Source organism: Anticarsia gemmatalis, chromosome 25, assembly GCF_050436995.1.
Source record: "Anticarsia gemmatalis isolate Benzon Research Colony breed Stoneville strain chromosome 25, ilAntGemm2 primary, whole genome shotgun sequence".
Classification (NCBI taxonomy): Eukaryota; Metazoa; Arthropoda; class Insecta; order Lepidoptera; family Erebidae; genus Anticarsia; species Anticarsia gemmatalis.
Window position 1 is genome coordinate 693,607 of NC_134769.1, and position 15,622 is coordinate 709,228.

At 33.6% G+C, this 15,622-nt stretch overlaps 1 protein-coding gene across 1 annotated transcript in view; it reads right to left on the bottom strand.

Annotated features, from left to right (window-relative positions):
* LOC142983887 (uncharacterized) overlaps positions 1 to 15,622 on the bottom strand; it is a 223,215-nt gene that overhangs the window by 94,531 nt on the left and 113,062 nt on the right. The gene's annotated exons all lie outside the window — the stretch shown is intronic.

A 15,622-nucleotide genomic window follows, 5' to 3' on the forward strand; every position in this document is an offset into this window, starting at 1 on the left:
GCACAAAGATGTTTAACTCAAATACCACTAAGTAAATGTTCACCCATCTAAGGAATATCAGCACCAAAGATTGCTTAATGCATCGCTTACTACGTGCCTCAACTTTTCATTCTAAACGTGCTCGAATGTTCTAGAACCTTAAAGTTACATTATTTTATCCCTTCAAGAGTTATTTTTTCTATTCTCCATTAGAAATGTGCATTTTTACATTTTTATGCATTCTGCAGTTAATTTAAAAGCATTGAGATTCTTAAGGGAATGGTATTTTATGATAAGTGCATTGACTAGGAGAATATTAATAAGGAGTAAAGATCGCGTTATGGGAGTTATTATTTTAACCTTTGCTAGGTAGAGTATTTTCTTTTTCCCTATCTTTTTAACAGTTAATCTTTCTTGTTAATATAAGTTTATCACAACAATAATAAGATCTCTTTGTAAATATTTTTATACTATGATTTGACTTGATTTGACATTACTATGATTTGATTTTGAATTAGAAAACTCCTACACTTGCTAGTCCTGTTTTGGAGGGAATTTCACAAATAAAAATTTTAGTATTTCTTAACCCGTAACTGCCCCGCTGCTAGGAAAGGGTCTTCACCTTTTAACTTGTAAGTATAAGGTTTTTTACAGCAGGACCTTTCCAAATTTTACTGAAAGATGGGCAGAGGTGTATTGACGCCCAGGTATCATTTCCTCATCGCTAGTCCTATGTAACAAAGGGTGAGCCTATTACCAGCCACTGTGCACGACAAAACTTTGAGTTACTATAGAAAATTTGAAAAAAAAACTCTATAGTACTTTGCGCCACTACAACAAGTTGTCCTATATACCACAAATCACAGTTTAAAAAAATCAATATCTGTACTAATATTATAAATATGAATGTCTATCTTATTGCCACGCAATCCACAACGTGAAATTTGGAACTAAAATTAAGCAAGAATATAGAAATAGCTGATGATTACATTTTAATGTAGGACTATTGAAAAAATCACCCCTTAACGACTACAATAAGGGATGAAACTTTCCACCCATTATTTAATAAACTTCGTATATCAAACCTATTATGTTGGAGCCATTTTATTCGGTAACTATGACCTGAATAGTACATAGAGGCTCAAAGGACGTAGCGCAAACATTTGTAGCGCTCACAAATATCTGTGACTCGTAATATACAGACTGAATAAGCCTTTGTAGGAATAAATGTGGAGAAAAGTTTGTATGTTTGTTTGTATGTTACGGTTTAACGAAAAAACTGATTTTACTAAAATCGTTGTCGATTTTTCTATAGTTTGTTTGTTTGTCGTCTGGTTAGTGGTCAACCTAGTGTCAAAGTTGTTCGAGCCGCCCGAACATAGCTTAACGACTGTTATCTTAGCAGACAACAACCGGGACCGACTTTTTACGTGCCCTCCGAAGCACGGAGACGCCCAGTTCAAATACCACTATGTGGTGACCAAGGGACCAAGGGTCGCTTAACCCGTGTAGTAGTGAGCGCAACTGACTATGGGCGATTTTTCTATATAAGTATGTATTTAGAAGTATGTAAGTAAGTTTATCAGTTATTTGGTTGCCATAGTACTAGCTCTGCTTAGTTTGGAATCAAATGACCGTGTGTGAGTTGTCCAATGATATTTATTTATTATTTATTATTGTACATAAGGTGTTAGAGGAAAATGTGAGGTCAATCTAAGTGTAGATAATTCCAAAATACTTATTTATTTACCCCGATTATATACTACTGAAGTAACAAGAAGAAGATTATGTAAAAGTTAGTCTATCACATTTTTTTGTCAAAACCACTGAACCAGTTTCGATTAAATTGAACATGAAAGAAGTTGAAGACTTTAGAAGCCTACCCTCTAATTTATAAACACGATACAAACCTATTTTAGTTAAAAATCGACTAAAATACAGTTTCTCTTTTTCATTTCGCTAAGGAGTGAAAGAAACAAAACTCTTTATAAGCCTTTCAAAACTTTATATATTTTTATGAATAAGAGTGTTAGTTTTTACACAAATATGAAACCATACTAACTAACTTGGGTGTTTTCCCCCAAGGGAGTGAATGTTTGTACGCGAGCGAACCCGCGCGGGTCAGCTAGTATAGTATAATGTATCCAATAATTATCAGCAGAATTCACTGGAGCGTGTAACGGAACGTTGTCTTGCCGTTTACATTATGTAATACGTTTGTATTTGTATCCTTATATACAATACGCTTCTGCCTACGACTTCTACTGTGTAGATTTTGTTTTGAGACGTCCATAGCCATTCTATAGATGGGTGACCGCATAGTGGTATTTGAACTGGGCGTCTCCATGCTTCGGAGGGCACGTAAAAAGTCGGTCCCGGTTGTTGTCAATTAAGATATCAGTCGTTAAGCCACGTCAAAGGCCTTTCGGGCGGCTTGAACAACTTTGGCACTAGGTTGACCACTAACGATACGTTGAGAGAGAGATTTTGTGAGGTAAAAAGTTTTCTGTATAATCTATGTAAAGAGACTCAACTGAATTGAATGAGGCAAAAAGTAACTAATACACTTACGGCTGGATTCACTTGTTTTTTATAAGTATTGGATAGCCTATCAAAATAAATTTTGATTGTATTTAACTTAACCGACACTTATACAGAAGCTTTAAACCTTGCCCATAAATATATATTAAATTGTTAATCTTATTAGTATCCATCACTTTTGACAATAGAACAACACATGACATCTATTCACTTTCACGCAATTTGCGTGCAAATTCAAAACAAGAATCACTTCGTACAAATCTTTCCTCACAATCTTACAAAGGCGATCATTCATAACTCCCTTCACTGGAATTGCGACAATTTTAACCGAAATTTCGCCGAAACAACAGCCCGTAAATAATCCGTAACGCATTCCAACTCGACACATAACCACTTAATCTCTTCAAATAAGACAACGCACGCGATTATTAAACGCAATTTGCGTGCGAATGCAAACGCGTGCTAGTTGCCAAATTGCGTTCACATTTCTGTGATTCTACTTTCAAAGGGATATAATAATAAAATGGGTTTATTTTTATTAAGATTTTAATAATGTGTTCGAATTTTCACATTTAGAACGCATTCTTATTGCCGGCGTAGCATCCTTAGAATCACAAATAGTACTAAGTCTTAATAAAATAAATTGAATCTTATTCCTGTAGTACTAGAATCCAAAATGCAACTTTAGGATCCATACATAAAGATCTGCAAACTTGCAATAACACTAACGTTCATTGAGACCTTATGACTATTCAAATAGGGTTGAAATTTCCTTGTGTTAGTGTTATTTTCTGTAGAATTTTGGCGTTCATTTTCGGCGCCCGTAATAATTTGGACTGAAAGGTGTAAACGCAATGGTTATTATTTGCTACAATGGCAGTAGAAAGAGACAAAACATAAAGAGAGTATTCTGTGAAATTAATGTGCACCATACATTTGTAAATTAAGTTTTCAGAATGAATTTTCAGACGGTGTTTGAAGCAGATTGTAAAGTTAGCTTTGTTATTGAATTCAATTACTTACTTTTCATTAACATTAGTTAATTACATTACCTGCAAATATGACACGGTAGGTAGTATTATGCATGGTCTCAGGTTCGATTTCCGGCTCGGGCAAACGAGTTGACTGCCTTTTTCCGTCTAGAAATTCTTCACGGAAGTTGATATCGCGAAGTATCGTACCTAATCGGAGTGCACGTAAACCCATTGGTCCTGCACCTAACCCCGCACTGATCGAAAATTTCTTCTCTAAATATCTATAAATATAAAAATGAAACCCGTTTTCCTTGGTCACGGCATCACGCGTGAATCGCTGGACCGATTTGACTAATTCTTTTTGTGTTGTATTTGTTATTATTAGGAGAAGGTTCTTATGGAAAAAAAATAAGAAAATCCCTCAGAAATATTGAAAAACAGACATTAAATTTTGCATATTTTAGGCGGTACGAAGTTCGCTGGGTCAGCTAGACTAAAATAGAAGTTAATGTTTCAAAAACCTTTAACAACTAGTGACAATAGCATTTCTTAGAAATTCAACCTTTTGTACTGAAATCATTTCGTTTCAAGGAATTGGAACAAACATTTTATTAAAATTCGATTTCGGCCAATTTCAGGTGTAAATCGTTTCATTGATGTTTCAGTATTCAGGAAAATAATGTTAAGTGACTTTTGATCGTGATTCCGGGAATTTAATACCATTTAAAGAATAAAGTGTCCATCTTTGGAGATCGCATTCTGGTAATAAATCTTGCTTGAATCTGAATTAAAGACTTTTATACTTAGCTTTATGATACATTCAATTTCATACATACATAAATTAAGGCCTGTTACATCTGAAGGTGTAGGTAGAATTTAAATATATTTTGACCATTCACAGTGTCAGTCCTATGTAATTAGTGCCGAGCCTATTGCTATTTTTGAGAACAATTCAAACATAAATTAGGAAAGACCAATAACACTTTGCCCGACTTGGCAATTAGCAGTCGGAAACACTACCGACAACGCCATACAGGCATTTGAAGGCAACAAAGCAGATTACAAAGTTATCATTAATTCTAAGGTCTAAAATTTTAATTAAATTAAAGAAAGCTTGTGTACTGTTCGTATAGAAAAAAGGCGTGATTTTATGTACGAGTATGTAAGTGTAAGGTCCAAAAAATTCCGCAGAACTTCGATTGTCACTTAAATAATATTTCTTTCCTCATTTAACCTCAAGAGGACGTAAGGGTAGCTCATTTTGGCGGCAAAATAAATCACAATTAGTGGCCCGTCTGACGCACATTAGTCACTGTTAGAGCAAGTGCCACGTGAAAGTACCGTGCCACTATTGTTTGTGGCATAATTGATCGTTAGGAAGCTCCTTTTTGGTAGCACTTAATGATTTAGATTTATTTTTAAAAAATATCGGTATTTTTATCGAAAGTGTTTGAGAGCTAGACTGTTGGATGATAATATCAAATTAGTTGGGTTACTATTTGATAAGACTGGTACTGCAATGTCGTTGTGAGGAAGAAATACTCTCTCAGCAATGCTAAAAAGTGTGTTCTCTAGATTCTAAGATTATTTAAGTAGATCGGACAGCCATTTTGAGTTAAGTTCATTTTTCATACTATTCACTAGTCACTACATTTGAAACAAGTAAGATCCACAAATAGCTAAGTTTGTTTGTTGTTTTGTATTCATCACCACTTTTTTACAATGTATGATAAATATCTTTTTAAAAGTCGCAAAGGACAAAATGTATGGATGTGAAGGAGGCGAGAAAAAATTACCAAGAATCGTACTAAGTGGCGTTCTTTGGCCTCTGCCTGCTCCAATGGAAAAAGGGCGTGATATTAAGCATGCATCTTTTTAAAGTAAAATGCAGAACCTTAATATTTTAACCATAAATAAAACAGCGTTTAAATTAAAACAGGCCTTAATAAACCGAATATAAATTAATCAGCAATACTTATTAAATATCCTCGACAAAGGCCTTTTAATAATACCATTATAAGTTTCACGAAATACGTACATTTCACACAGAAAACTGAAAAATATGCCAAAATATTCACAATTTTAATACTCGTGTGGTGTTCCCGAGAACGCGATGCAACTCAGTTATGTCATAAAAGTGCATGTTTCAGTAGAATATATTATATTATATCACATATATGAAATATTCCACTGTTGGGAACAAATTTAGATTTACTCGGATTATATTTAATCCGTTTCTCACTTTTGGGTTGCTTATAGGATAAGAATGTTACACTATAGGCATATAACTTGTGTTCTATAGCTTAGCAACTGAGTAGAGATCCTTTCAAGCAACAAGCGTCTAGCTGAAATATGTAGGTATTTTTATCCGCCGTAACTGTCCCACTGCTGGGCAAAGGTCTGCTCATAAACGAGGATGGGTTTAGGTCTTGAGTCCATCACGCTGGCCAGGTGCGGATTGGGGGCTTTTTTGCGTCGGGTGAACAAATACGGTATCCCAACCTTGAATTTTCAATTGCGTTTATACCGTTGCATTGTAATATTAAGTGACTTTGTAGCATTTCCTCAAGAAGATATGTGTTTATAAATTTAGGCATGTAAGGTTTTATTACAATGTTATTTCTTTCACCAGTAAAGTTGTTGTTAGAGCAAGTGGTAATTATTTCTATTAATAAACATAGCTATGAAAAGTCATTAGTGTGTTGCCATGGGTCTGAAACCTTGAATGCGTGGGACGGGAATTCTTATGTATAAGTTTTCATCTCGTCTAGATAATACCTTTTTGTTATTAGCTACTAGGTATTCCATAAATTTAATTAATCTTGATTAACATAGATATCTTTCGACTAAAGGTCATCTTAGGTCAAGTAATTCATATTCGTACAGCTAAAAAAATATTATAACGGCCTCTCCAGCTAACTATAGGAAAACAACTTAGTAAAGAGCCTTAAGTGGAAAGTTTGAAGCTGAAAAATGCATACAAAATTCATCATTTAGATAATCAGTGACGCATCATTTATGCAGGTAACGGTGACCTGTTTGATAAAACTACTTTGTTCTGGAGAAACAAAGTAATTAACTATACATACATAAAATAACATCTTTTTCGCATAGCAGTAGGCAGGGACTAGAGAACTCCACTTGGTGCCATCCTATTAATTATAATCAAAATAAATCTTGCATGCCAAAACTTTAATAAATTGCCGGACTATAATACACGGAGTAGTTTATTATAGTATCACTAACAGTATTTTATCTAGCAAAGTTCCACGTACCAATTTGTTGATCAACCAATTTCCTCATACATATAGATACTAATATACTTTATTTATGTACTCTATTGATGTCACGAAAACTTTTCCACCTTATATTTTCGCTACTAACAAGCTCTTCTGATCATATCCCATACCCGTATTGACACAAATTAAATCGGACTGAGAACGGGACGGTGTCCAAACACCATTACGAAAATGGGGTGGTCACGCACCCCACTGGGGTTCGGGTGACACCCCAAGTGGGGTTGGGTGGCACCCCAGTGGGGGTATTGTGTGTCTTGTGAGTTGTAAGTTTGTGTTATGTGTTAGACAAGGAAACTGTCCTATTAATTATCGTGGTTAGGCTATTTAAGTTTGACGGAGTGGTTTATTATGCCAAAGGTGTTAGGTGTTGATATTATAAGTGTTGAGCCTGCTGCTCTGTACAAGACAACCTATCACGAGATTATGGGTTCGATTACCGGACTAAGACTAATATATTCTTTAATTTCACGTTGCAATATTGTTCGGTATCTGAATACCGCTTAGAAAATAAAAGACGTGCTTTTACGTATAAATGTATATTTTCAATAACAGAATATCCCACAAATATTTGACCTGGGATTTGAACCCACGAAAGAAGCATGGTGTCCATCTTAACCATTACGTTAAACGAGCAAGTAGAATTTCTATAAATTAAAAATACACCGCAATTTTTTAATAACCTTAAAACATAAACGATATTGAATTAATACTACTCAAAGAAAACTGAAAAACTAACTGAAAAGTTCCAGCTTTCATTCAAAACTTTTGAGACTGAAATAATTGGGACTGTGTATTTTCTTTACAATTTTAATAACTTTAGGAAATTATTTTGTTAGAAACTTAAACACTGAAATAACGGTTTTGACATAATTTAATGAAAGGAACCTTTATATAGCATCAAGCTTCGTACTCAAAGGTGTATACAAAAGTAAGAAAGACACCCATATTTTACGATTATTATTTTTATTTGATATACCTATAGGCAGCCTATTGTTATATACAGTTCACGTTACCAAACTTCTGGGTACTATTAAAAAATGTTCTATAAAAATTACAAAAGTAGACTATTACTCCGCCCGGGAATTGAACTTCATAATAGCCAAACACCGTGCACAACCACAAAAAGCAGTTAAAATAAAAAAAATCCAATTATTTTCTCGTAAATGAAAATGTCTGTCTCCAATCGAGTAATGTGGTATCGATATTCGTGATCGAGTTGTAATCGATGGCCATCCATCAGTGCCGATTGTGACATAGTGCTCGGATCACTGGCGGCTTAGAGGGCAGATTGCCTCTGACCTTGGGTACAATCTCATTTACATTGTTACGAATGTTGAAATCTATATTATAGATACGAAAGTCTGTTTGTTACGCTTTCATTGCTAAATTGTTGAACCAGTACTTTTGAAACTTAGAATAAAGAAATACCTCCGGTTTCTGAGTACGGTTAGCGGTAGTTTATCTATTCAATAGCGTTTTTACGAGTTTAAACGGGTAGATAAACTACCGCTAAATGTACCTCAGAAGCCAGGGGATAGTCCGATAACTTAGTAGATAGCCTTGGCATGCTCGATTATAATAAATAAATATTTCTTTATTGTATCTGGGGTAATATAATGTGTATTTCCAAAAAAAAGTAGCTGTATCAAGCAGCCACACAAGCCAGGCCAGAGGTTGTCTTTGACCCCTTACTGTCCCACTGCTGGGCAAGGGTCTCCTCCTAAACTAAGTATATTTTAACTGATATATTTTAGATCACCCCGCCAGTCGCGAACCTTGCACACAATGCTCTCTACTAATTTGTAAGACTATAGCTAAAGACCTGGTATCAAATAAAAACTAGAAATTTATCCTTTAATGACTGACATATTGGTTGGAAACCCGTACGCGAGCAATTCCATGTTCGTGAGGCTTTCAGAAAAGGATTCTTAGTTACTAATACACTAAAGTAGATTCCCTAGTGCGTACCAAAGTGTGGGTGTAAAACCATTTCAATTACCCTTTAATAATACCCGAGATATAACTGGATATTCAGTCAGTCAATATTGTTTCTCAGATTTACTTTTCCGACTCCCACACGAAGCCTAACTCACGAAATAATTGACCTTCTATTTTTGTATTATTTACATACATTTTTATGTATTTACTCTGTTAAGAGGCGTTTCCATAGGAAAATGGCATGATTTTATTGTATTTACTAGCTGATGTATTTTACAATTGTAAACTTATTTATTAAACTATAGTTTTTTGCCCACAGCTTGGCTTGATATAATGATAAAATTTTCAAGCTTTATAGCTATCTAACAAAACAAATCATTTAAATTGGTTTTGCAGTTCCAGAAATTAGCGAGTACAAAAATAATAGTAGCGTTCTTTTAAGTCCTATCTCTATGATTCTGTCTTAACACCCATCAAGTTTGCCCTCATCTTCAATGCCCAAATACACTACTTTATTGTATTATTATACGTATAGAATTAAATATAGATATACTTGGTGAAAATACCTATTACTGTTTTTATGCTGATCAAGACTGCTGTCAGAATGGTGGATGAGTTAAGCTTTGATTTCGACACGCTGGCTAGGTACGGGTTGAGGACTTTTCATCCTTCCAAGAACTGTTTTAAAGAACTCTGAAGCAAGCAAGATCTCATCAGGTAAAATAGGATTTTCACAGTCATGCTCTAGTGAACTGCAGGGAAAAAATGACAGTAGCTTTCAGTCCCTAAGTTATAAAATAATCTTTTAAAAGTTAATACCAAGTCCTAACCAAACGAGGTCCAAATAATTTGTTAAGGAAATGTCGACGCTGCAACATTGACCATCAAATTAATTTACCCACAAACATGATCCCGTTTATAAAAGGTAAAAGGATATGGCGGCCATTTTGTTCATGCGTTACGATTCAAAATGTCGGGAAAAAAAGGGTGAAAAAAACTTCAACGATTTGCAAATAGCGGACCCTTTTAATATAATAAAGAGAGGACTTTTCGTTTAATCAGTGAGCTAAGTAAAGGTAGGGTTGGGAGAAAAAAACGACTGAAGAATAACTGAGTGTTTTGAGTTGAATAAGCCTAGGGTTGTATTATGATGGGAAGAAATTAGGTTCTTTCAAGGTCACGGGGTTGTTCTAAAGCATCAGATTATTATGAGCTGTGTTTGCTTTTTTCCTAAAACTGTAGCGCTATTCAGTTTACGCAAATTTTTGTTTGAGTATTTATAATAGCAACCTATAAAATTAGTGCATGTCTAACGTTCTCCTACATTTTATCTTAAAAACTATACAGTAAACCTTACTTACTTATTAACTGGTAACTTGACAGGACTAGCAAATTATCAAAATACAAGTATTTAGATTTTTTTACTTCAAGTTTACACTAAGAGTAAAATCAATAGCTCAAGTCGAAGTAGATGACATCCACAAAGAGTGGTAAGAGATGCTAAGTAAAGGTGCAGCCACATCTCGGTGCAAAGTTGGAAGTTGCTACAAAATGCTGCAAAGTCATTAAATGTGCTTTGTTGAGTGAAAAGTTCAGACGATGAGGGAAATGATTGCACTCAGCGGGACCAAATGGTTTTCTTAACTAATTTTGTTTCTTGAGAATTTTGTAAAAGTTCTTTTAGTATGTTTGCTGTTTCAAAAATCAACGCTAAAATATCATACTGTGACTGCATATCTTTACTAGTAGTCAGAAGCTTGAAAGCCTTACCAGTTTTACCAAAGTATTGTCGTGTTATAACGCAGGTTACTGGGTTGTGGAGGTCAAATAGGTAGTCGCTATTATATGTAGAATACTGGTATTCCATCCATCCGGTGAGACTGGAAGCCGATTTTTGTTGGCAACAAGGCTAGGCTGATGATAAAATAAATATTATCGGTATTCTATTTTCTTACTGACTTAATAAAAGCGAAACCTAAGGTTAAAATGATCGACCAGTGCCTACCTTATAGAGAAAAGGCATGATTTTTTGTGTGTATGCATGTAAGTACTCTGAAAATAATATGTATTGTCATTTTGTATGCTTTAAAGTTTACTTCATTTTTTAGTATAAATATTATAGTATAGTATATATGTATATACATCAATGCTGCAAACAGATCAATTGCACATAAACATATTAATATCATAACTATTAGAGCTTGTATAAATCATTACGCTTTGTTATATATCAGTGGAATTAATACATAATACATTATTATGAACCATAAACAATACTATTCTAGTCATTCGATACTGATATATTTCATACAAAATGTATGGAATAATCTAATCTATATTAAATTAATCTGAATGTAGCAAATGCTTTGTTATTGTGGTATATTATGCGCTATTTAACTATGTATGTCTGAATATAGCTACAAGCTAGCCAGGAAGAAGAAACACACCTATGACGAATAAAAATATCGCAGATGTATTATTGACGCCTTTTGCAAATGTTTTATTTTCATCTTATTAATTGTTTTTCGAAAGTAGTATACAAAACACTGTAGAAAAATTAAAGTCACTCAGTGGTACAATTTACGGCCATTCAGGCCTCAAATTATGACTGACCATTATTTATAGGTAGACAACTAAGGCAATATTGTTGGCTATTTTAAAACAGTTAGGAATAATTAGTTTTTTACCTACTTTCCACTGCTTTAAACCATTTTTATGCTGTTCACTGGCAATCAAACATATTTAAGGTACAGCGATTTTAGAATTAAAAACGAATACCTCATAAAACAAATGAAACTACCCAAAAATCAATCAAAAATTATATACTTCCAAATTTTATCAAAAACAGTCCATTTTTTCAGTAAATTCACATCACTACAGTTTATTATTCCACATATGTCGTGAAAGTCAACTGCTGCAACAAACCGTTGCCTTCATAAATCGGCCCGAGTGGAGGAAAACAGTTCATAATCCCCTACGTTGATATTTTTTATCAAAACTAATGAACCATGGCCAAAGGGTCCTTTTTTCTGCATCAATAAAACCACTCTATTTATGACCCCTTGCTTTAGGAAGGTATTTTTCTGTTTCCTGTTGTTACTTATCGTTCATTTAAGATGTTTGGATCATTCGCTCCACGTGGTGGAAGGCTTTTGTTTTGGATTCGTTTGATTGTAGTACAAGAGTTAAACTCGTTTGAAACTTTATCCTATCCTACTAATATTATAAATGCGAAAGTTTGTGAGAATGTATGGCTGTTTGTTACTCCTTCACGCTAATACTACAAAACCGATTAGGATAAAATTTGCTATAGAGGTAGCTGTAGACCCGAAATAACACATAGGCTACTTTTTATCTTGGAGTTCCCGAAGTATCGGGATTTACGAGGGAAAGGTTTCCACGCGGACAAAGTCGCAGGCGGCCTCTAGTTTAGTATAATATTTAGGTTCTGTATGACAATATACTGGGTGTGAATGAGGCAAGGGAAGTTTGTGAAGATCATACCAAGTGGCGTTCTTTGACTCTCCCTCCCTCTATGAGGAAAAAGATATTATGTATTACAATATTTCTTAGTAGTAGCCCGGAGTGTAGTAACGTGCCCAGTATGTGGCAACAGGCTCGTTTTTACATGGGCCTTCCTACTTGCTAAAGTCACTTCCTAATCTTGGGTATTTTATACATCTGCCTACACTTTCGCGTATAACATATACAACGTGTGTGAAATTTAAAATAAAATTAGGGCAAAATCAATTCGTCATGTATATTTTTAGTAGTATTTTATTTTAATACGACTACGTTAATTATGTGGGTGCTGAGTACAAAAAACAATGTTATAATGAATCAAAATATTGTTCGCTGTTTCCACTGAATTTGTGCAGTATCAACCTTAAATCGGTGAGCCTATTATTGTAATTCGATTCTGTTCATGCACAATACCAACATGTGAATTTTATCTGATATTGAATATCGGCTAGTTATAATACGATTGCAATATACGTTTGCGAAAGTATTATGTCAAAATATTGGAGTAATTTATTAAAATTACAATTAATTTTAATAAGCTTTTTAAGCGTTTTGCTTTTGTAAAAAATAATAAATATATAGATTAAGTCCTCAACGCTGACCAAGAATGGGTTGAGGACTTTGCATTTGCATACCTTTCAGAGCGTTAAAAAACTTTTAGACATGCAAGATGGCATCACGATGTTTTCCTTCATCGTTGGAAAAATTTAAGATCATTTTAAATACACACATAACTCCGATAAATCATTGTGGTACTGACCACCGACTATTTGCTTGGGAGCTGCATTCTTAGACCACTAGGCTATCACTTTAAATAATATGCAAATAAAATACTATTCAAAAATAGAGCAACAAGTATTAAAATTTGTTCCTATACAGAACGGCATCTTTCTTTGTTGAAAGCAAAACAAATTACAAATCTGATCACTACTATTCATTATATTTTGGTAAACACCAAAACATCACTAGGTGCATTATTAGCAATGATATCTAAATTTATATCACTTAGCACAAATATAATAACCAACATTGAATTCGACCCCATACACCAAGAGATTAAACCAAAGAGCAACAACTATCATATCATCTATGTAGGCTGTGGTCTAGACCTCCCGTTGGGGGATTAATCCTAAACCATCCAATTACAGCCTCCAGTAATTGAAGCAACGCTGTATTATTAACAATTCTGGCCATGCCTACACCCCTAATGGCACTTTAGAAACTTATACATATCTCAACTACAGCTATTTAACTTTGACGATATCCAAGGAGTATGTCATGTTTTGTAGAAAACTTCCTTTCCGCTAAGGGACTTGGAAGACCTGAAATTATTTATGAAGAAAGGAAAGTGTTTATAAGAATTTAATTTTTAACGTATTATGTGGGAATGACTTTCTATAAATTACGTAACAATGAGATTTTCAAAGTTAAAAAAGATAAAAACATACATAGAATTTAGTTATACTAAACAAACAATTGGGTTGACGATTATATCAATTGATTTTAACAACAATATAATATGTTTTTTTTTGTAAATATTATATACAAACGTGTTTTATGACACAGTAGAAGAAAGAAACGCTTTTGTATAAATTGTACAAGTTCTTTTTTTTAGCTGATAATGAAAAGTTTATGAACAACTTAATTAAAATGCTAAATGCAACCTAGCAATCCATTCAAAACCTTGTAATTAGTAGCTACTAACAAAGTAGCTTACTGAGTCCACATTATTATATTAAAACTCGTTGATTGTAGAAATGTAACAAAACCTATAAGTAAGACTGCATATTGTAAACTTAATTAATTATATCATTAACTAATATTTATTTGTTTAATTATTGGTTCTTTACTACTAAAGTCGCACTTTCATATGATTGTATCAAATACTTATAATTAAATTAACTAAGGTTGTCTCTCATTCTATATCGAGTTAATAACAGGATTAATTCCGTAAAATTTTGACAAGTGATTATAAGTTTCCTAGTAAACTTATAATCACTTTTCAAAATTATTTATCTCTAATAAAATATGAAAAATAAAATCTCATAAAGAAGAAACGAAAAATCTTGATAAACCATAAAAGACAAAAAATAACAGCCATCAATCACTTCACAGCATCTTAATCTTCTTAACAACATTATCTTGAACATTAAAAACGACTTTAACGCTATCTATTACCCAAATTAATAAACAGAGATTTACAATATGTCAACAAAATTAATTTGGCCGGAGGTGGCTCTTGTTTAATTGCGTTACACCCCCTATTTCACCCCCTAGTCGTGAACAATTTGGGAAGCTTTTAAGGTATCCACATGAGTTAGATTGAAATTACCGTTGGATTGTTTTGGCGGTTAGTGTCGGATAATGGTGAAAGCCACAGCTTCTTCGATGAAAAGTCTTTGGGTAATAATATTGTTTATAATATAATGTGATTTTAAAAGAAAATATAGCAGCAAATATTGAGAATAGTATATAAATCAGTTGTTTTGTTTACGTAAAAGATTGTCTGATCTGATAGTATAACAATGACAAAATAAATGTGTCACCATTATTGCACCTGTTTTGCAAAAAGCCAGACATGTGGCATGCGGTCTTATCCAGTCGATAAATTTTACTTTAATAATAGGTAAGGAGCTAGTTTATTTGATAACGATGTGCGGTCCGAAGTTCTATTTATTCTTGACTTAAAAAAAAGAACTATTAACTAAACCAGGACAACTAGTGAACGTCAAATTGATGGTCACTATTCAGTACATTGCTGCTTTCATGTACCGTGTCAATCACTATAGTCTAAGGGAGAAAACAATGTGCAGCATAGTGGCTTTCAAATAGTTGTCAACTAAGATACGTAATAGCCTCGCAGGTAATGAAACAAACATAAAAAATCTCTAAGGAAAATTTACAACGTTTAAAATAATAATTTCTATATTAAAAAGGTTCAATTATATCATTGGAAGTGAGGTACCGGCCCAAATATACCAAAATACCCGTAACCGGAGATTTTTCCCGTTCACCGACCCTTCTTATGTTACCTGTTGTGGTTTGTTTTCACGAACTCACGATACAGATGCTCATTAAAATCTATTTATTATTTTGTAATTGTATGTCTGTAAGCACTGATTTTCTAAGGAGTCGCCTCTCCTGTAGGAAGTCAAAGATTGGATTTTTAGAAGTTATGTGTTATACTAATATCATAAATGCGAAAGTTCTAATTTTTGTTTCCCTTTGAACTAATATTGATGCAATCTTTTCACGCGAATAAAGTCGCGGTCTGTAACTAGGTAAAAAAAAAATTACTTGTTTTTAATTATACATAGCCTAACTGTAAATTAAAAAATATATATTTTGTTCACAGAGACATTAGAACTT